This window comes from Nicotiana tabacum, chromosome 7, assembly GCF_000715075.1.
Source record: "Nicotiana tabacum cultivar K326 chromosome 7, ASM71507v2, whole genome shotgun sequence".
In the NCBI taxonomy this organism is placed as follows: Eukaryota; Viridiplantae; Streptophyta; class Magnoliopsida; order Solanales; family Solanaceae; genus Nicotiana; species Nicotiana tabacum.
In genome coordinates this window covers 77,515,584-77,538,257 of record NC_134086.1, presented here as the reverse complement: position 1 = coordinate 77,538,257, position 22,674 = coordinate 77,515,584, and positions in this window count along the sequence as shown.

Below are 22,674 nucleotides of genomic sequence, written 5' to 3'. Positions count from 1 at the left end.
GGATTCCATAGGGAATCGGGTTAATCAATCAAGATCCACAGAAATACTTACACTCAAGCTCGGTATTCGTATCGACTGGTAGAATCATGCATTCAAATTCTTCACAAATGCAGATAAAGGGAAATATAGAATAAATTAGAGACAAATTGGAAAATATAAATCGGCGGTACATTGAATGATTCTGGAAAGGTGAATTGATGGGATACCTCAGTTATCACAAAGTCTTACGTCATAAGTATGACATTATCACGATAAGGTCGAGGAGATAAATATCGAAGTCGTTTTTTATCGTTTCACTACAAGAAATGCGGGGACTATCTGTATACGGTAAAATCGGAGGGTCCAATTTTTGGTCACTACAGCGTTTCATAAGCATGTTTCTATAGGCTCGAGATTATGGTCGAGATTAATACCAGAGGTGTTATCGACACCCGGCTTCGAGGCAGTGCGGGCTGATTAAGTTATGATGAAAAGGTGGGAAGCTCCCAAAGAACGCGACTAGAGCTGACAATGTGTAGTATGCTAGCTCAGACCCGAATCAGGGCATTAAATGGTTCTACCAGCCCCATATCTTTTCAATAAATGCATTTGTTCTATGCTAGTATTCCCCCTGGTATATAAAGGGGATCCTTGTCATTTCGTAAACATATGTTGCTCAATATTGAATACACAAGAACATTCTCTCTGCTCTCTGACATATTCTATTGATCCCATTACTTGCATTTATTACTTATATTCATTGTGTTCCATTTATTGTTCTTTATTTATTACTTATTATTGGCCATAAAGAGCCATTATTGATTCTATCATAACTGTTAATCCACCCTCGATAACTCCCAGCCGAACATCAGACTCGACCTCGAGGCCCCGAACTGGCAAGCTTGAGGCCCCAATTATTAACCAGTCGGTTTGTTTATCACCTTGTTTTCTAGCTCTTATCTTGTTTCAAGTATCTCACTTAGCATCTATTGCGTAAACAACTAGCATAAAAATAGATCACGTATTTTTAGAACCACAGAATCAAATTTAATTGTAATTCTCATTTTCAAGGTAAACATATATTGAGAGAGTTGAGTCAGTATCAGCAGGTAAGCATATCTTCAGATTATCTTTGACTCCCAGTTACTTTCAGTTATTATATTATCAGCTAAATTTCAGCTTTTAGTTATTCATGCCTGCAGGTCCTCATTGACAAGTTGACAGGCCCTCCCTGCAGACAGAGTCAAACATTATCTTGGTTGGTAAGGTCCACTTGCTCGGAGTTACTAGGTCTAGCCTTGGAGTTCATTTATATATACAGATTTGATAGGTAGGTCAAGGCCTTGTCCTGACCATGGTGCAATTCAGTTTTCTTTAGAGGCTTGTAAATGAGTCTTGTATATTTTGTATATCAGTAGATGTTCATGGCGGCTTCGTCGGCATGCACAGTTTTATATATATATATATATATATATATATATATATATATATATATATATATATATATATATATATATATATATATATATAAGCTATATTCGATACAGTATTACCCATAGATGAGAGAGGCGTTATTTTCAGACGATTTAGAATATGGCCTTATTAGTCTAAGTTGAGGGTTACCGCTCTAGAGTTCACAATTATAGAGTGGTACGCTCGGGCCGAGTATGGCACCTGGTGCCGGCCACGCCTCTTCAGGTTTGGGGCGTGACAAACTTGGTATTAGAGCAGTTCTATCCTAGGGAGTCTACAAGTCGTGTCTAGTAGAGTCTTGCATATAGATGTGTTGTGCACGACATTATATAAATAGGAAGCTACAAGTCATTTAGGAGTATGTTAACCTTCTTTCAAATCCACAGTGCTATAGAGCTGAGTCATAAGAGTTCAAGCCAACACTTATGTTTGCTAATTTTAGAGATGCTTGCAATTTGAAAAAATTATAGCTATCCAGAGGGCTACTACAACGGCAACTTAGGGCACTAGTAGAGACAAAATTCTAGATAATGTGGCCCAGTTTAAGGCCCTATCAGATCGTGCATACCGGATGTGCGAATTTCCTACTTAAGACCCTAAGACGAGAATATCTAATATACCCCGTGATTAGCAGGCCATGGGAGTATTAGAAGGTAAAAGTATAAGTTCCAATAGATAATAGAAGCAAGGTGGAGAAGGGTACAACGTAAGTATTTGAGTTACCGTCAACAGTAATAGAATTATGTACAATTGGCCACACCCATCTTAGTTATGCCCTGCGGGAGCTAATATTTATTGTTTAAGAGTAATATGAGACATCAGGATCCAGCTGGGGTTAGAGTAACCCAAAATGGTTGATGGATTGTGATCATTAGCTAAATTGTTTGAAGGATAGTGCAAACGTGGTAATAGATCTTCTTTTTAGACACACGGGTGGTACACTCTAGAATAGAACAATCAGATATGAATACTAGAATATCCAGAAAAAATTTAGAAGACAGGCAGTAGAATCCTAGAAAGGATAAATATTTACCTTTGTATGGCTCCAATCCCTAGTAAAGAGACAATGCTAGGTGACCTGATAAGCTAGTGGATAGAGCAAGAGGAGCTAAAAAATAAAAGAATATTTTGTTGAAGTTTCTAGAATAAGGTAATAAACGGTTTAGTAGGAGAATAAAAAGAGAGTAAATAAATCATTACGAGCAAGATGTGATAAAAGGGTGGTAACGGTAAATCATACTATGATATGATGACAGAGTCTATAGTCAAGTGAAAGAAAAGACAAGAGGTGACATGCCTTGAGACAATAAAAGAGTATAGGCCAAAAGTCATATCCTCGTTTCGAGAAATGAGTTGGTGAGTCCAACGTCATTACTAGAACAAAAATTTAGACCCCCCGAGTAAGAGAAATTAGCATGGGCTAGTGAACACGATAAATTGAACATCAATTAGGGATCAAATAATGTGATAATACTTGACATCCAAAGAATTTCAAGGATGGCATTCCAACAATAATAAAATGGACAACAGAAGAATAACCTTTAAAGGTCATTCAAGAAGACGCTCTGCCAAAGAAAAAACATTGAGCAAAGTTAAGCTTAAGGGACTAAGTGTGCTAGTTATACTAGGTGCCACCCTCGTGCGTTAGGAATTCAGTTATCCCTGATAGAGAAGGGTTACCGCAAGGCGAGTAAGAGTTAGTGAAGATGTGAAAAGATACGAAAGATAAAGAGGTAAACCATATATAGGTGTTACATCCAGTGAGTTAATATGGTTGATAAGATTATGTTAAAATGTAGGCTGGTAAATTTTAGGTGTAGTGTGACATCTATTAATTTTTGTGCCTTTAACATGTTGGATGGTCATTTTATTTGTAGATTTCTAGCAATTGATATGCTTTGTTTAATGGTGAGAAAAAGTTGAATATTAGCTCTTTCAGATACCAAAACAACCATGCTCCTTGAAGTTTAGAAATGTAGTATAACTTGAATTTCAGATGCTCATTTAGGTGCTATGGCACCAGAGACAACTGGGCACTCCTACTGCTTTGCATATGAAACTAGCTTCAAGTGTTTGTTTAAAAGGAAATTCAAAGGTGTTTTATTGTGCATACCAAGTGACTGAAAGTGATAATGTATAACCGCCTTTAAAGTGTTACATCTCGTGAGTTTAAAAATATTGACACCATTATATACATTTGATGTGGTATTTGGAGTGGAACATTTTTGTAAAAAGTTTGAAAAATATGATTTAATATAGTTATTGTGACGATTCGGCCAGTAGTCTTATGAGTTACCGCTTTGTTGCCCCCATTTCTGCTTCATATTTCTTTGTCTATCGATTCTATATGTGATCGGGTTATTCAGCTTGGGTTCGAAAAGGATTTGGTAAGGTTTGAGACACTTAGTCTCTTTTAAGGAAGCTTAAGTTGGAAACGTCAACCGGATGTTGACTTATGTTTTAGAGGGCTCGGATGTGAGTTTCGATGGTTCGGATAGCTTCGGGAGGTGATTTGGGACTTTGGAGCGTGGTTAGAATGAGTTTTAGAGGTCCGGAGTAGATTTAGGCTTGAATTGGAAAAATTGGATTTTTGGCGATTTCCAGTTGATAGGTGAGATTTTGATATAGGGGTCAGAATGAAATTCCGAGAGTGGAAGTAGTTCTGTTGTGTCATTTGGGATGTGTGTGCAAATTTCAGGTCATTCGGACGTGGTTTGGTTGGGTTTTTGATCAAAAGCGTAATTTAGAAGATTTTGAAATTCTTAGGCTTGAATCCGATACAAATTTGGTGTTTTGATGTTGTTTTGAGCATTTCGAAATTTGGAACAAGTTTGAATGAGTTTATGGGATATGTTGGCATGTTTGGTTGAGGTCCCGGGGGCCTCGGGTGAGTTTTGGGTGGTCAATCAGACCATTTCTTGATGTTTGGAATTGCATAAATTGTTGATCAGTGTTGCAGAGAAAATGGCCTTTGCGTTCGCGAAGGGTTACCTGGTGAAGGATGGAATTTAGCCTTCACGTTTGCTAAAGGCTGAGGGATTGAGCATCGCATTCACGTCAAGGGGACCGTGTTCTCATAGAGGAATTTTGCAGCTAAGCTTCAGGGTATTTTTATTCATCACGTTCGCGAGAGAGGTAACGCGATCGCGAAGAGTGGTCTAAGGAAAGCATCACGTTCGCGATGGGAAGGCCGCGATCGCGAAGAGGAAATTCTTGGTCAAAGTTGGTTTGTGTTTCGCGAACACGAGGCGTTGACCTCCTTCACGAAGAAGGATTTCAGGCCTGGGCAGAATGTTTAAATAGTCGTCTTGTCCGCGATTTTTGGGTTTATTTCCTCCGTTGTTGAGCGTTTTGGAGCTTTTTGAAGATGATTGAAGAGGGATTCAAGGTGAATCACTTGGAGGTAATATTCATGGACTTAATACTCGATTCTAATGCACCTAATTAATCATAGAAATTAAGCCTAAAATTGGAGAACTAGGGCTTGAAATTGGAGACTTAGAATTTGGGATTTGATGGGTCATTTGTGGTTGGATTTTGATGCTTTTGGTGTGAATGAATTCGGGAAGTGATAAGGAATCCAATGATGTAATTTTTACCGGAATTCAAGACATGGGCCCGGGGGTCGGGTTTTTGTAATGTCGGGATTTAAGTTATAAATTGATTATTCTCGCTTGGGCTTCATTCCCTTAGCATATTTTGACGCCATGATTCTAATTTTGGATAGATTCGACGCGAGTGGAAGCTGATTCGAGGGGAAAAGGCGTCGCAGGCTAGAGTTTGGACCAGACTGAGGCGATTAATAATTGTCAATGATGTCCTCAGGGTATGAAACCCCGGATCGCACATCGTTGCACTACATTGAGGGGACACACACTCTAGATGATGAGCGTGGGGTAGGGCACTATTGGGGGTTGTGACTTAGTCCATCCCGAATGACTGTTTTACTGCATATTTGACTGAAAACTATTTGCTATCATCATGTTTTGGGCTGAATGCCATATTTGGGTTTCGTGCCAACTATTTGAACCCTTAGAGGATTTTTATTGATATTTCCTCACTATTTGACTTTATACTTGAACTCAATCATGCTATATTCTACTGTTTTCATAACTCAACCATGTTTACTCTGTTTTAACACTTAAATGACATTTTAAATAATATTCTGGGCTGAGCATCATATTTTACTATTGCCCGGGTGGCTTGTGAGGTTCTGACTGAGTAAGGCCGAGGGCCTATATTGTGAGGAAACACTGATTATGATTATGAGGCCGAGGGACTGAGATTTGTACGACACGAGGTGGCTTGTTGGTATGAGGCTGAAGTCCTAGTGATGATGCCACCTGATGGCTTGATATTGCGCTTGGACCGAAAGGGGGCCCTCCAGGAGCCTGCATACCCCCAATGAGCGCGGGTACCAATTGTGATGTGAGATATAGCCCGAGGGGCTGGTATTGTTCTAAGATATTGCTCGAGGGGATGACTTGTTGATATTGTGCCCGAGGGGCAAACCTTTATGTGTTTATCTTTCTTATTGCCTGTCATTTACCTGCTTAATTGTTGAAAGGCATTTCATGATGTTTAACTAAACTAAAATAATTTTTTACATGTCTTTACTGATTCACTATCTATTGGCTTTTACTATTTCATTATAGCCTGTAATGTGCCTTTCGTGTTTTCATATCTATCAGTCGTTTATTTATGATTAATACTCACTGAGATGGAGTACTCACTTTACTCCCTGCACCCCGTGTGCAGATTCAGGCATTGTTGATCTTGCTAGCACGAGTTGAGAGCTCCCGGTAGACTTCGGAGTCCACGAGGTAGCTGCTTGGCGTCCGCAGTCCCGTGTTCCTCCCCCTTTTATCTCATTTCTTCTTCTTTCTCAGTTATTTTGTAATAGCTTGGTAGATATTTCAGACTTGTAGTGTATCGATAGACGCTCATGACTAGTGACACCTCGGTATAGGGCTGTGTTGGGTTGTATTCGGCAAATTGTTTGTATTGTCACTGCATACTTTTGGATTTATATCATGTTTAAGACTAAATGATTAATGTTTAATTGCTTAAAATGGAATTTGAAAATATGTCGGCTGGCCTTGTCTTCACGAGAGGCACCATCACAACCGGGTACGGGTTTGGGGTCGTGACAAGTTTGTATCAGAGCCTAAGTTACATAGGTCGCACGAGTCATGAGTAGGTTTAGTAGAGTCTCACAGATCGGTATAGAGACGTATGTATTTACCCTTGAGAGGCTGTAGAACCTTTAGGAATAACTTCATATTCGTAAAATTCTCGTCATGCGAATTTGTTGATCCGATTACTAAACTTCTGTTATTCTATTCCCTCATAGATGGTGAGGACACACACTACCGGTCAGGATGGACGACCATCAGTACCACTAGCTGTGGCCACTAAAGGTCAAGGACGCGGTCGTAGTGGCGGTAGGGGCAGAGGTGTGGCCCGCACCGCAGCTAGGGTAGCACCTGCAGACCCACCAGCCACCCCAGTTCAGGATCAGGTCCCAGTTATGGACGCTCCAGCACCAGCTCAGGCACCAGATGTGCCCATTGTCATTATAGGTCTTCAGGAGGACTTAGCTCAGATCCTATCAGTTTGCACTAGCCTAGCTTAGGCAGTTTTAGTCACTACAGCCGCAACTACTTCTCAGGCCGGGGGAGGCAATCAAACTCCCACCGCTCGCACACCTGAGCAGGTCATGCAGGGACTTCAGATGCCTGAGGCATATCCAGCCCAGCGGGTTACAACCGCTCAAGACTATATAGTTCCTTCCATTCCAGAGGACGAGCATCGTAGGTTGGAGAGGTTTTGTAGACTTCAGCATTTGACTTTCAGTGGTGCAGAGGGCGAGGATAAACAATGGGTTTCTTGGATAAGTGTTAGAGGATGCTTCGTACAGCGGATATTCTGGAGATCAGCGAGGTCGCTTTCACTACTTATCAGTTTTTGGGAGCTGCCTTCACTTGTTAGGGGACTTTTGAGAGGTGTAGGCCTATTGGTGCAGCCCCATTACCTGGCAGCAGTTCTCCGTTCTCTTTCTAGAGAAGTATGTGATGTAGTCTCGCAGAGAGGAGCTGCACAGGTAGTTTGAGTGGTTGTGTCAGGGAGAGATGATGGTGATGCAGTATGAGATAAGGTTCTTTGAGTTAGCTCATCATGCTATTTGGTTGGTTCCGACAGATAGAGAGAGGATTAGGATGTTTGTTGATGGCCTCACTTATTAGCTTCGTATTCTCATGACTAGGGAGATGGTGATTGGTGCTACCTTTGAGGATGTTGTAGGCATTGCTCAGGAGACTGAGTATGTTCATCACTAGGGGCGAGAGGAGAGGGAGGCCAAGAGGCCTCGAGGATCTAGTAGTTATAGTGGTGCTCCTTCAAGAGGTCAGTTTCAACACGGCATAGGCTTTCCATTCAGGCATGCTCAGCCAGCTCGCCCAGGTTATCGTAGGGCATCATCGGGTCATGGTTCTCACAGTTCTCATCAGGGCCAGTCATCACTTGGTGCACTTCCAGCTTAGAGTTCGTCCCATGCTACATCAGTTCAGGGATCTTCTATGCCAGGTGCATCTGCTAGACATTCTGGTGCTAGGAGTTCCCTTCAGTCCCCTTCTCCAGCACCTGGGAGTTGTTATGAGTGTGGAGATATGGGCCATATGTGGAGACAGTGTCCTCATCATCTTGTGGGTCCATCTCAGCAGAGGGGTCAGTCATCGTCTTCAGTGCCAGTTACTTCACTACCACCTGCCCAGCCAGCTAGGGGTGATGGTCAGTCAACTAGGGGTTGCCCTAGAGGGGGAGGTCGATCAGGTGGTTGTCAGTCCCATTTCTATGCACTTCCAGCTAGACCCGATGTTATTGCTTCCAATGCTATTATCACATGTATTGTTTCAGTCTGCCACAAAGATGCCTCTGTATTATTTTATCCCGATTCCACCTTTTCTTATACGTCATCATACTTTGCTCGTTATTTGGGTATGCCTCGTGAGTTTCTTGCTTCACTTGTTCATGTATCTACCCTGGTGGGCGATACTATTGTTGTAGACCATGTGTCGGTCGTGTGTGGTGACTATTGGGGGTTTGGAGACCCGAGTGGATCTTTTATTATTATGTATGGTAGATTTCGATGTCATTTTGGGCATGGACTTGTTATCTACGTTGCGTGCTATTCTGGACTGTCATGCTAAGACAGTCACCTTGGCTATACGAGGTGTACCACGGATTGAGTGGTGAGGTTTGACTGATTATATTCCCAGTAGAGTAATCTCATTATTAAAAGCCCAGCGTATGGTTGGGAAGGGTTGTCTTTCATATCTAGCCTTTGTGAGGGATGTCGGTGCAGAGACTCCCAATATTGATGTTGTTCTAGTTGTGAGGGATTTTTCCGATGTGTTTTCTGCAGACCTGTCGGGCATGCCACCGGACAAGAATGTTGATTTTGGTATTGACCTGGTGCCAGGCACTCAGCCCATTTCTATTCCGTTGTATCGTATGGCACCAGCGAAGTTGAAGGAGTTAAAGGAGCAACTTCAGAAACTCCTTTATAAGGGATTCATTCGGCCTAGTGTGTCACCTTGGGGTGTGCCAGTTCTATTTTTGAAGAAGAAGGATAGCACTATGAGAATGTGCATTTATTATAGGCAATTGAACAAAGTATCAATTAAGAACAAGTATCCTTTGCCTCGCATTGGTGATTTATTCGGCCAGCTTCAGGGAGCGAGAGTGTTCTCCAAGATTGATCTCCATTCAGGTTATCACCAGTTGAAGATCAGGGACACGGATATTCTTAAGACGGGCTTTCAGGACCAAATATGGTCATTATGAGTTCTTGGTGATGCCTTTTGGGCTGACCAATGCCCCAGCAGCGTTCATGAATTTGATGAATAGCGTGTTCCGGCCTTATCTCGACTCGTTTATCATTATCTTCATTGATGATATTCTAGTGTATTCGCATAGTCAGGAGGAGCACGTAGAGCATTTGAGAGTTGTCTTGCAAAGATTGAGGGAGGAGAAGCTTTATGCAAAATTCTCTAAGTGTGAGCTTTGGCTCAATTTAGTGGCTTTCTTCGGGCACATGGTGTCCAGCGAGGGTATTCAGGTTGATCTGAAGAAGATATAGGCTCTTCAGAGTTGGCCCAGACCGTCCTAAGCCACAGAGATTCGCAGCTTTCTTGGTTTGGCAGGCTATTATCGCTAGTTTGTTCAGGGGTTCTCATCTATCACATTGCCTTTGACCAAGTTGACTCAGAAGGGTGCTTTATTTGTGTGGTCTGATGAGTGTGAAAAGAGCTTTCAGAAGCTCAAGACAGCCTAAACCACAACTCTAGTGTTAGTTTTGCCATCCGCTTCAGGTTCATATACCGTGTATTGTGTTGCTTCGAGAGTTGGTATTGGTTGTGTTTTGATGCAGGAGGGTAGAGTTATTGCTTATGATTCTCGTTAGTTGAATCCCTATGAGAATAACTACCTCATTCATGATTTGGAGTTGGCTGCCATAGTTCACACGTTAAAGATTTGGAGGCACTATCTGTATGATGTGTCTTGTGAGGTGTTTACTGATCATTGTATCCTCAAACACTTGTTCAAGCAGAAGGACCTTAATTTGAGGCAGGTGAGATGGTTGGAATTGCTAAAGGATTATGATATCACTATATTGTAATATCCGAGAAAGGCCAATGTGGTGGTCGATGCTTTGAGCCGAAAGGCGGTTAGTATGGGGAGTTTGGCATATATTCCAATTGGGGACAGACCTCTTGTAGTTGATGTTCAGGCCTTGACCAATTGGTTCATGAGGTTAGATATTTTGGAGCCCGATCAGGTATTAGCTTGTGTGTTTTCTCGGTTTTCCTTATATGATCGCATCAGAGAGCGCCAGTATGATGATCCATATTTGCTTGTCCTTAAGAACAAAGTTCAGCATGATGATGCCTGATATGTGACTATTGGTGGTGATGGGGTGTTGATGATGTAGGTCTGGATATGTATGCCAAATGTAGATGGGTTTCGGGAGTTGATTCTGGAGGAGGCCCATAGCTCGCGGTATTCTATTCATCTGAGTGTCACGAAGATGTATCATGATTTGAGGCAGCATCATTGGTGGAGAAGAATGAAGAATGATATGGTGGGATTTGTAGCTCGGTGTCTCAATTGTTAGTAGGTGAAATATGAGCATCAGAGACCAGGTGGCTCGCTTCAGCGGATGGATATTCCAGAGTAGAAGTGGTAGCGGATCACCATGGAATTTGTAGATGGACTTCCACGGACTCTGAAGAAGTTCCATGCTATTTGGGTGACTATGGATCAACTGACCAAGTCTATGCACTTCATTCCTGTGTGTACTACCTATTCTTTAGAGTTGTTGGCAAAGATCTATATTCGGGAGATTTTTTGTTGGCACGGTGTCCCAATTTCCATCATTTCAGATAGGGAAACTCAGTTTACTTCACAGTTTTGGAGGTTTGTGTAGCGAGAGTTGGTTACTCAGGTTGAGTTGAGCACAACTTTTCACCCTCAGACGGACGGGGAGTCTGAGCGCACTATTTAGATATTGGAGGACATGTTGCGAGCTTGTGTCATATATTTTGGAGGGTCATGGGATCAGTTTCTACCTCTTGCATAGTTAGCTTATAACAACAGCTACCAGTCGAGTATTCAGATGGCACCATATGAGGCTTTGTATGGGAGACGGTGTAGGTCTCCAGTTGGTTCGATCGAGCCCGGCGAGGCTAGGCTATTGGGGACAGACTTGGTGCAAGATGCCTTAGACAAGGTGAAGGTGATTCAGGAGAGGCTTCGTATAGCGCAGTCAAGACAAAAGAGTTATGCTGACAAGAAGGTTCAAGATGTGTCCAACATTGTTGGTGAGAAGGTTCTGTTGAAGGTTTCGCCCATGAAGGGTGTTATGAGATTTGGGAAGAAAGGTAAATTGAGTCCTCAGTTTATTGGGCCTTTTGAGGTGCTTCGGAGGATTGGGGAGGTGGCTTATGAGCTTGCTTTGCCACCCAGCTTGTCGAGTGTGCATCCGGTATTTCATGTTTCTATGCTCCAGAAGTATATTGGGGATCCGTCTCATGTTCTAGATTTCAGCACGGTTCAGTTGGATGGTTATTGGACCTAGGATGTGGAGCCAGCAACTATGTTGGAGCGTCAGGTTCGAAAGTTGAGGTCAAAGGATATAGCTTCAGTGAAAGTGTAGTGGGGAGGTCGGCCCGTGGAAGAGGCTACCTGGGAGACCGAGCGGGAGATGTAGAGCAGATATCCTTACCTGTTCGAGTCTTCAGGTATGTTTCTTGACTCGTTCGAGGACGAACGTTTGTTTAAGTTGGGGAGGATATGACGATCCAGCCAATCGTCTCATGAGTTACCGCTCCGCTTCTCCCATTTCTGCTTCTTATTGCTTAGTCTATCGATTCTATATGTGATCGGGTTGTTCGGCTCGGGTTCGAAAAGGATTTGGTAAGGTTTGAGACACTTAGTCTCTTTTAAGGATGCTTAAGTTGAAAAAGTCAACCAAATGTTGACTTATGTGTTAGAGGGCTTGGATGTGAGTTTTGATGATTCGGATAGCTTCGGGAGATGATTTGGGAATTAGGAGCGTGATCTGATGAGTTTTGGAGGTCCGAAGTACATTTAGGCTTGAATTGGCGAAATTGGATTTTTGGCGATTTCTGGTTGATAGGTGATATTTTGATATAGGGGTCGGAATGGAATTCCGAGAGTTGTAGTAGTTCCATTGTGGCATTTGGGATGTGTGTGCTAAATTTCAGGTAATTCGGACGTGGTTTGGTTGGGCTTTTACCAAAATCGTAATTTAGAAGATATTAAAATTCTTAGGTTTGAATCCGATGCAAATTTGGTGTTTTGATGTTGTTTTGAGCATTTCGAAGGTTGGAACAAGTTTGAATGAGGTTATAGGATTTGTTGGCATGTTTGGTTGAGGTCCTGGGGGCCTCGGGTGAGTTTCGGGTGGTCAATCGGACCATTTCATGATGTTTGGAATCGCAGAAATTGCTGATCAGTGTTGCAGAGGAAATGGCGTTCGCGTTCGTGAAGAGTTAGCTGGTAAAGGCTGGAATTTTTGCCTTCGCGTTTGCGAGGAAGGCTCCACATTTGCAAAGATTGTGGGATTGAGCATCGTGTTCGTGTGACGGGGACCGCGTTCGCGTAGAGGAATTTGGCAGCTGAGCTTCAGGGTATTTTTATTCATCTTCGCGAGAGAGGTAACGCGATCGCGATGAGTGCTCTGAGGAAAGCATCGAGTTCGCGATGGGAAGGTCACGATCGCGAAGAGGAAATTCTTGTTCAAAGTTGGGTTGTGCTTCGCGAACGCGAGGCGTTGACCGCGTTCGCGAAGAAGGATTTCAGGCCTAAGTTGGGTTGTGCTTCGCGAACGCGAGGTGTTGACCGCGTTCGCGAAGAAGGATTTCAGGCCTGGATAGAATGTTTAAATAGTCGTCATGTCCGCGATTTTGGGGTTTATTTCCTCCATTGTTGAGTGTTTTTTGAGCTTTTTGAAGAGGATTGAAGATGGATTCAAGGTGAATCACTTGGAGGTAAGATTCATGGACTTAATATTCGATTCTAATGTCAATTCCACCTAATTAATCATAGAAATTAAGCCTAAAATTGAAGAACTGGGGCTTGAAATTGGAGACCTAGAATTTGGGATTTGAGGGGTCATTTGTGGTTGGATTTTGATCCTTTTGGTATGAATGAACTCGAGAAGTGGTAAGGAATCCATTGATGTAACTTTTACTGGAATTCGAGACGTGGGCCCGGCGGTCGTGTTGTGGTAATTTCGGAATTTAAGTTGTAAATTGATTATTTTCGCTTGGGCTTCGTTCCCTTAGCTTATTTTGATGTCGTGATTCTGATTTTGGATAGATTCGACGTGAGTGGAGGCCGATTCGAGGGGCAAAGGCATCGCGGGCTAGAGTTTAGACCGGATTGAGGTGAGTAATGATTGTAAATGATGTCCTAAAGGTATGAAACCCCGGACCACACATTGTTGCGCTATATTGAGGTGACACACACGCTAGATGACGAGCGTGGGGTCGGGCACTATTAGAGATTGTGACTTAGACCAACCCGAATGACTATTTTAACGCGTATTTGACTGAAAACTATTTGCTATCATCATGTTTTGGGATGAATGCCATATTTCGGTTTCGTGCTATCTATTTGAACCCTTAGGGGATTTTTATTGACATTTCCTCACTGTTTGACTTTATACATGAACTCAGTTATGCCATATTTTACGGTTTTCATAACTCAGCCATGTTTACTCTGTTTTAACACTTAAATGACATTTTAAATAATATTCTAGGCTGAGCATCATGTTTTACTGTTGCCCGAGTGGCTTGTGAGATTCTGACTAAGTAAGGCCGAGGGCCTATGTTGTGAGGAAACACTGATTATGATTATGAGGCCGAGGGCCTAAGATTTGTAAGTCACGAGGTGGCTTGTTGATATGAGGCCGAGGGCCTAGTGATAATGCCATGAGATAGCTTGATATTGCGCTTGGGCCGAAAGGAGGCCCTCCAGGAGTCTGCACACCCCTAGTGAGCGTGAGTACCCATATTCATGTGAGATATAGCCCGAGGGGTTGGTATTGTTCTGAGATATTGCCCGAGGGGCGGACTTGTTGATATTGTGCCCGAGGGGTGAACCTTTATATGTTTATCTTTCTTATTGCCTGTCATTTACCTGCTTAATTGTTGAAAAGGCATTTCATGAAGTTTAACTTAACTAAAATGATTTTTTACATGTCTTTACTGATTCACTATCTACTGGCTTTTACTGCTTCAATATAGCCTGTAATGTGTCTTACGTGTTTTCATATCTCTCAGTCGTTTATTTATGATTATTACTCACTGAGTTGGAGTACTCACTTTAATCCCTGCACCCCGTGTGCAGATTCAGGGGTTGCTGATCCTGCTAGCGCGAGTTGAAAGCTCCCGGCAGACTTTGGAGTCCACGAGGTAGCTGCTTGGCGTCCGCAGTCCCGTGTTCCTCCCCCCTTTATCTCATTTCTTCTTCTTTCTCAGTTATTCTGTAATAACTTGGTAGATATTTCAGACTTGTAGTGTATCGATAGATGCTCATGACTAGTGACACCCTAGTATCGGGCTGTGTTGGGTTGTATTCCACAGATTGTTTGTATTGTCACTGCTTACTTTTGAATTTATATCATGTTTAAGACTAAATGTTTAATGTTTAATTGCTTAAAACAGAAGTTGGAAATGTGTCGGCTGGCCTTGTCTTCACGAGAGGCGCCATCACGACCGGGCCCGGGTTTGGAGTCGTGACAGTTATTAATATTACTACTTCCGAATATGCTTTAAATTATATACATAATATAAGAAAGTTTATAAGTTTTTCTTTATAAAAAGATAAAAATTATTTTTCACAAAAAAAGAAGGTTATCTTTATACCATTTTTAAGAATTAAGCATACGAAAATTTGTATTCTTTATATGAGATTAGGAAAATCTGAAGTTATAAAAATATATGTATTTTACATGGATATTTTAATAAAATAATATTGTATGTATTAATTTTATATGGTATCACATGAACGTAATAGTACGGTGTATAAAGTGTATTAAAAATAAATAGTATCAATTGAAGTATAGTGGAGGTCCATTTGGCGTCATAAAAACTACAAGCAAGGTTGTTTTCACCTCGTAAACTCCTTATTTTTTTTGGATGGATTGGTAATTAACCTTCAAAGTTGTTACTCATATCATTATGATAGATAAAGGGGCTAACTTTACCCTACGAGTTTCTCTTTGAAGGTTTCAGTAAAAGATATTGAGTGAGTCTATATAGAAAAATAGATATGAGCAAATCTATTCTTGATCAAGGGGTTTGTTAACAGTTGTTTTATATGCTCGCTCCGACCCTCATTCCGTCCATGTTGAGAATTCCATTACATTGTCTTCATTTCCATTGGAGATATTCCAAAATGGAAATGTCTGTTAATACAAGTTGTTTATTTAGGTTTCTACACCTTTTATTGGATATACTAAGAATTAGTTTATCCTGAGAAAATTGTGGAAAGACTCAAAGGAAGGGGTAATGCTAACAGTAATGCCTCCTCAAAGAAGTGGAAGTTTGAACTTGGAGAAAACTATACTAAAGGGATGGAGGAATAATTTTCCGTCTTTGTTTTCCCCCTTTTGGTTTCACCTTTCTGTTTGTTATCACATGGCGAATATTATCATAAATCTACATCTTGGCATTCCTTCTCTCAACAGAATATAAAAAGCGAAATAAATCTTGGTAAAAAGGTGGGGGATCACTAATTTGTGAATGATTTCTTGTGAGTTTTCCTGGATGGCATCGCAAATAGTGAAATATTTCTGTTTGTGCCGAAAGGCTTCTATCTTGTGGTAAGAGCATAGTGCATGATGTGTGGTTTTGGTGCACGTCACGAGTTTGAATCGAGCCCAAACAAAATCCTAGTATTTAGGTGGAAAAAGGTAGAGGAGGGGGCCCACTATCCACCGAGTTTCGAACCTTGCGCTACTGGTCCTCACTATATTTCTCCGTTATAAGAAATATAGTGAAATCGGCTTATAGAGAGTATCATACGGATTTTTCCCTACTCCAGGTATTTTAAGGCTATCCCTTCTTTTCTTTTTTGGCATAATCCAAATTATACATAAGAAACGAGCAAAGGCATAATTTTCATAAATGACTCTATTCATAAAAGTATTAGATATGCCTATGTTCTTGAATTCACATATGTCTTATTGTTCTATCGTCTGTTCATGGGTCTCAAAAATACGTAAGTTGGTAAAGTTTATTTCATCATATTTATCATTGGCATAATAGTCTTACGACGTGCCAAGAGGTTTTATTAATGTATTTGATATGCATTTCATGCATTTATACATGCGCATTGACCCATGACCTGATGGCGTTATATACCCGTATGTATGTATATATATGTATATGGGATATGTGAAAGGTTATGGCGTTATATACGCACCACCACCTGATTAGCTGGTATACGTTGATAATTTTGCTACAGTGGCCGAGATGATATGATGGGATGCCCTCAGAGGCTTGACGATGTTATGAGCACATGTACCTATGCATGACATGGCATTCATACACATGTGCATGACACTATAAGTATTAAATGATATACAGAGTTATCCAAAATACAGGCTGAGTCTTGTGCTCTATGTTTCTTTCATGTCCTTTATTTATTGATTGACATGCCTTACATACTCGGTACATTGTTCGTACTGACGTCCTTTTGTTGTGGATGCTATATTCATGCCTGTAGGTATAAGTAATCAATTTGATGGACCCTCATAGTAGACGAGGTTAGCATTCAACGAAGGATCGGTAAGACTCCACCTCATTTGGAGTGTAGCCGAGTCTATGAGCCATCGTGTCAGAGTTTTACTTCAGACTTATGGGTAGGCCGGTACCCTATCCCATTTGATGTCAAATAATCTTAGAGGCATTTTAGATAAAGGTTCATCTTGTACAGTATGCCAGAGGCCTTGACGGCCCATATGTATTCATGTTTTAAGAACGATAATTTATTGATACAGTGTTGCCAACTTATAGTTATGCATTACGAGTTATGGCCAGGTTGGCCCATGATAGTTACAAAAGGAATGAGTTCAATTAACTCGACATATGTATGTTCTAGTTTTCATCGAATGATTATGAGTTACAAAGTGGTTCCATCGGGCCAGCTCGGCATCGGGTGCCAGCCATGCCTCCTCAGGTTTGGGGCGTGACAATAGGTAATCTTCATAGCATTAAATGCTAGTAATCCCGAAAAGGGGGGAAAACAGTGTGATATGGTAGTAAGTCAGGGTTATGTAGTTTAAGTAACTATGGATAAATAAGGGTTCTAACTATGGATATGTTAGGAATCTAGAACATTATTCAAGCACGATGTCGGGAGAGGAAGTAAGGGTTCCCACACCAGAAGTTATTGATAAATAAGTGTGAACGAACATTTGATACATTAGGAGCCAGTGCAAAAGGTAAGTTAAAACAAAAGTCATAACCCAAGAGAGGTTACACAAAATATAAATATGAGCATGGACTGATGAGTAGTTAGTAGTTGATTCAAGAAGAGCCTAGTTATGGCCAGACAAGAGGTCAAAAATAAATCAGTAGATCATGCAAGATAAGCATTGTGAAACCCAACATAGGAAATTCAGTCTCTCAGATACGACATCGTATTCCTCAAAAAATATTAAGATAAGAGTTGGGGTAGTAGAAGGTTCAGTATAAGTGTTATGGAAATAAAAGAGAGTGCCATTAGGGAGACAACTGAAATTTCAATTCAGAAGAAACCCTACGAGTACAAGGGTGTTGAGGTAAGTAACTAAGGATAATGATAGGTGAGTAAAAACATCAAATATTATGTGGGGTATACAGTGTAATAAGCTTGAAGCTTTACAAGAGTTAGAGGGTCTTCCCTAAGCACTGCAACGAATGACTAGCTAAGAAAATAAGGAAGAAGGCTTCAACATAAGCATAGCAACCTAAAGAAGAAATGATCTTATAATAGCAGTCTCACTATAATATTGTTTGCACTCCATAAGAAACCGGCACCTGTCGTGACTAAGGAACGAGAAGAAAAATCCAAAGTAATATTCGAGATCATATGAGTTGCACGAAATTCCAATAGGTGTGGTCACTAAGATAAGTCAAGTATTCATGCAACAAGTGGTAGAATGACCAGGAAAAGTAATTGCTTACTTTTTAAAGAAGGCTGAGAATGCGCAAAAAGAATTCTTCAATCAATGACCCAGAGTTAGTTATGTTTTGAACGCACTTATTATTTTGGTGTATTTTCCATGTAGCATATATGTTGACAATGATACAACTATATGAGACTCCAATATAAATTAAAAAAAGAATTAGGTCCACATCATAGACAAAAGCTTGAATTCTAGAAGGTTATATAATGGATGTTCCATAGCATCCGCGAGGGGCTAAAGTAATGACTAATACCCGGCGCCGCAGATTAGAAGAAAAAGTAAGCCTACTTAAAGGCTGAGATACAAGAGGAAACTAAAGAGTTATATCAGCTAAATATATTAGGAGTCTGATTATTAGACCCCGATGAGTATAGAAATCGTGATTCAGAACATTATAGAATCACTCTAAATATCAGAGGTACGAAAAAGATAGTACAACAACCATATTCTATTATGGCTCTACGATAAATTTAGTTAGAACAGTACCAACCTCATAAGAAGTCAGTATGAAGCTTTTGCCGAATTGTGTATGCACATGATGTACAAGTATTATAGTAGAGCTTTAAGGTCTGGATGTGAATTCCACCTATGTGGAAGGGAGGTTATGAAAGAGACAAAAGATACGATGCAAGATTTAAAGGTAAGTTGTGAAAAGGTAATATATGCCCAAGTACAGAAGGTTATGAATAATCCAGATATCAGATAAAGGGCTAGAAGCATCGTAATTCTGTATCAAGAAATGATAATGGTGTCGTCAGTGGCATATTTTCTAGCATGTGGTATCTAGATACAGAGAGGTCTAGTTAAGAGAGTAAGAAGAGATGGAGAGAATATGATGTCTTTCTTGAGGTTCCAGAATAACATAAGGAAATCTATGGTGCTAGAAAGTTAAAGGAATGTTGCGAGTAGTATAAATAAATATATGTAGGTCGCACGCCAAAGTATGGAAGAGCGACAAGGTTTTAGCTATACAGGAGTAAGGATAATAAAATGGGAGTGAGAAGGTGACGAGAATAGGTAAGTCCTCGGGATTAAACCCATCACAACAAGAGAGCTGATGGTTTTCATAAAGTTATAAAAAGCTCAGTATACCATAAGTGAACTTAGAGGAGTTTAAGACTAGGAGAATTTAGAAGAGATGGAATGCTGCCCTAGTGGTAGAATAAGGGTGCAATTGTGATAGATAAGAGGATGACGTTTAGGCCTTTGATTGGGTAATGATTCAAAGAAAACGGATTTCATGAATTGTACATGATTAAAATACCCCCATAAGGTGAATCACATTGGGATGTTATGAAATACGGTTAATGAAGTATTGTATCGTCCTTAGGTAGATTAGGCAAATAACTTCAGATGTTCCCCGATGCGACGTGAGCCCTAACGACTATGTATTACGTAAGAGGTTTCAAGTTATTAGTAATAGATTATAGATCAACATAAGGTGAATCAACAATAGGCGGATAAAAATTCCAAAGTATTAGATGAGATTAGGCCGTCATTCTTAAGATGAACAGTAATGAGGAAGAACTAAAGGACCTAGATTCATACATATAGGATAATTAGCGATAGATTAACCTGGATTTTGGTAGCAAAGCTCGGTAATAATAAAGCGAAGTAAGTGTTATGGTATAGTATAACCTACATAGTTGTAGTAAAGCCATAAGGATAGATATACAAGGCTACAAAACAAGATATAGCAATAATGGTAAGTTCGACAAAGTACCGAGTGAAGAACTTCAGTACACCTATATATACCGGGAGGAACAACTTATCATAGTTCGGTATATGGTCCTAAAGTGAGGCCTAAATATTGGTTAAAAGCTGGAGGAAAAATGATAGAAGAGTCGCATAGGCGCACATACAAGGACAAAGTCGTATATGCTGCATGATAGTAGGTCACAATAATTACAAGATTGGAAGAATTCTGACAACAAGTTGTAGTGTGAGAAAGAGGCCTAAAGGGAGGGAATGCCCTGACCTTTGGATTTATTCACAGAACAGTTGCCTAGATGACAAGGACAATACTATATTATTCGTAAGATCTATAGGTTATGAAATTGATAAGCACATTAGTCAACATTCGAGGACGAATGTTCCAAAGGGGGGAATGATGCTACACCCCATAGTTTCGTATGTGAGAGTACGTCATAACTCAATTGATGAAAGCTCTAAAATGAGATCATCATTGAAAGTACATAAAGTAAGTTAATCATGTTAACTGCAAGTACAAAGAGGGTTGGAAGGCTTAGAAGCTAAACCAGTTGAAGAAAATAAGTTTCGTCCAAAGTGGACAAGTTGGGAATGTTATAACATGCACTTTGGGGTGAGACTAGGGTTATTAACGTGATAAGAAGGTTATATTATGATTTATTTTAGGCTTATGATATCCGTGTGTTATGTTTTGAAGTCAAGCGAGTTGTGAAACAAAAGTTGGCAAAGGTCATCACAAGGTACATTCATAAATGTTCTGAAAATTAGGTCAAATGTAGAGAAGATTTTCTCCCAATATACTTGGAATTACGAGATGATCCACATAACAAAAAGAATATCTACGAGTTTAATTTCTAATGCATTAAACTGTTTGTCGATATGAAATCAGAGTAGAGAGATATTTGCAGTTTTGCAAGACTGCTTGCACTGACCATATAGGTGACAAGTAGGTGGGTCGCTGAAGCTAATTTAGCATTACATTTCATCTGTTATATGAGGTCTTTTTTGGATATATTATATACCAAATTGAAGATCTTGGAATTTAGTTTCCAACACTCTTAACTATTTGTTCATACGACATTCGGATAAAAAGATATAAGCGTCTGAAGAATAGCCAATAATAGGGTGCCAAGCTAGCACCTCTTTAACTTTTCAAAAATGGATATACATGGGCCTTATGTCGTCTCTCTCTTCAATTTTCCACATACCACGACAAGAATAAGACCCCTAAACTTATCCTCAAGCTCTCCACAAGGTTTTACAAGAATATTAACATCCTGGGCTCGAAATCAAGAAGTGATAACCCTAGAACGATCCCTACAACATAAGTATCGCTATATCACCTCTCATTTTCTTTGTAGTTTGAGTTTTGGAAGGTACTTCATAGTTAATAAAACATTTATTTTTTTAAGTTTTAAATATCAAATAAGGTTGATAAATTTATTTCATAATAGTAAGAACTCACCGGACGGTGATCGGAAGCCGTGAGTTCGAGTTATTCAACTTGTAGTGGACAATCTTGTGGGTTGTTTCGTGTTGCTTTTCGGCTATCTATTTTGCTGTTGTTTAAAGGAGTTTTGGAGGATAAATGGTGTGGATAAACACCAAATAATGGAGAAATAATGGATTAATCGTTCTTTGTAACATTTTCGGGGATTTTGACCCTACTATAATTGTCGTTTTGGGTATGAAGTTATTGGAGTGTGTTGGGCTATTGTAAGATAAATATAATATGAATTTCGACTTGCATCCACTGTAGGAGGTAATTATATTGTGTTCTTTCATGTACTTAAGGTTGTCTTGACATTGATTAAGTTAAATGGATGGACTAGACATAAGCTAGTGGATAAAGTTGCTAATTGGAGTTGTGGATTATTTTCTTTGTTATAAACATATGGTATAAGGCTCGAATCATTGATGAATGAATTCATTATCATGTTGATGATACTATTGAGTTAAAGTACAAAGTCTATAAGGGGTGATATGGGGTATACGAATTCCAATTGGAGCTTGCCACTCGTCGTGAAGTAGTTGTGACTTGTTGTGGTTTTATGGTGTCTTGTTATTGATAATTTTGTATTGCTGGATTTCTCTGGTCATTTTTGTTCTTATATAGTGTTTTAGGAGGCTCTTGTTATGGGGGTGATGCTGCCCAAATTTACATAAACGAGCTACTAGTTTAAATTGCGGACTTATCCTTTACTCAACACTAATTTTGAATCCCCTTTATGCTATGATAGATTGAATTGAGTTGTTTGAAGAATATCTTGGAAGGTATTAAGGGCTCAATGAAGTTAAGGTATGTTAAGGCTAAGCCCTTCTTTCATTTTGGCATGATCTCATAATTACATGTGTTTGATAACAAGGCATAAAGAGAAGTTCATACTGCCGAATTTATATACATTATCCTAGTCTCATAAGTTACAGTATTCTCCCTTATTGGGACTTTATATTTAATTGAGTATTGTCTTCTTTCAGTCAAGAGAGCATAAGGTCTATATATATACAGTATTACAATATTTTCATTATCGTCAAGCTATAATCGGTGGGCAGGCCCCTATTGGGCAACCTCTAATCAGATAGTAAGTTATATACCGAGCCTACTATGGCCAAGCGCCTATGAGCGAGCCCAGAATGGCCAAGATACAGAGCCTAGTATGGTCGAGCGCCTATGAGCAAGCCTACTATGGTAGAGCAGTTAAACATACTGAGCCTTATAAGGGCTGACAACTCTTTTACTTACTGTATTG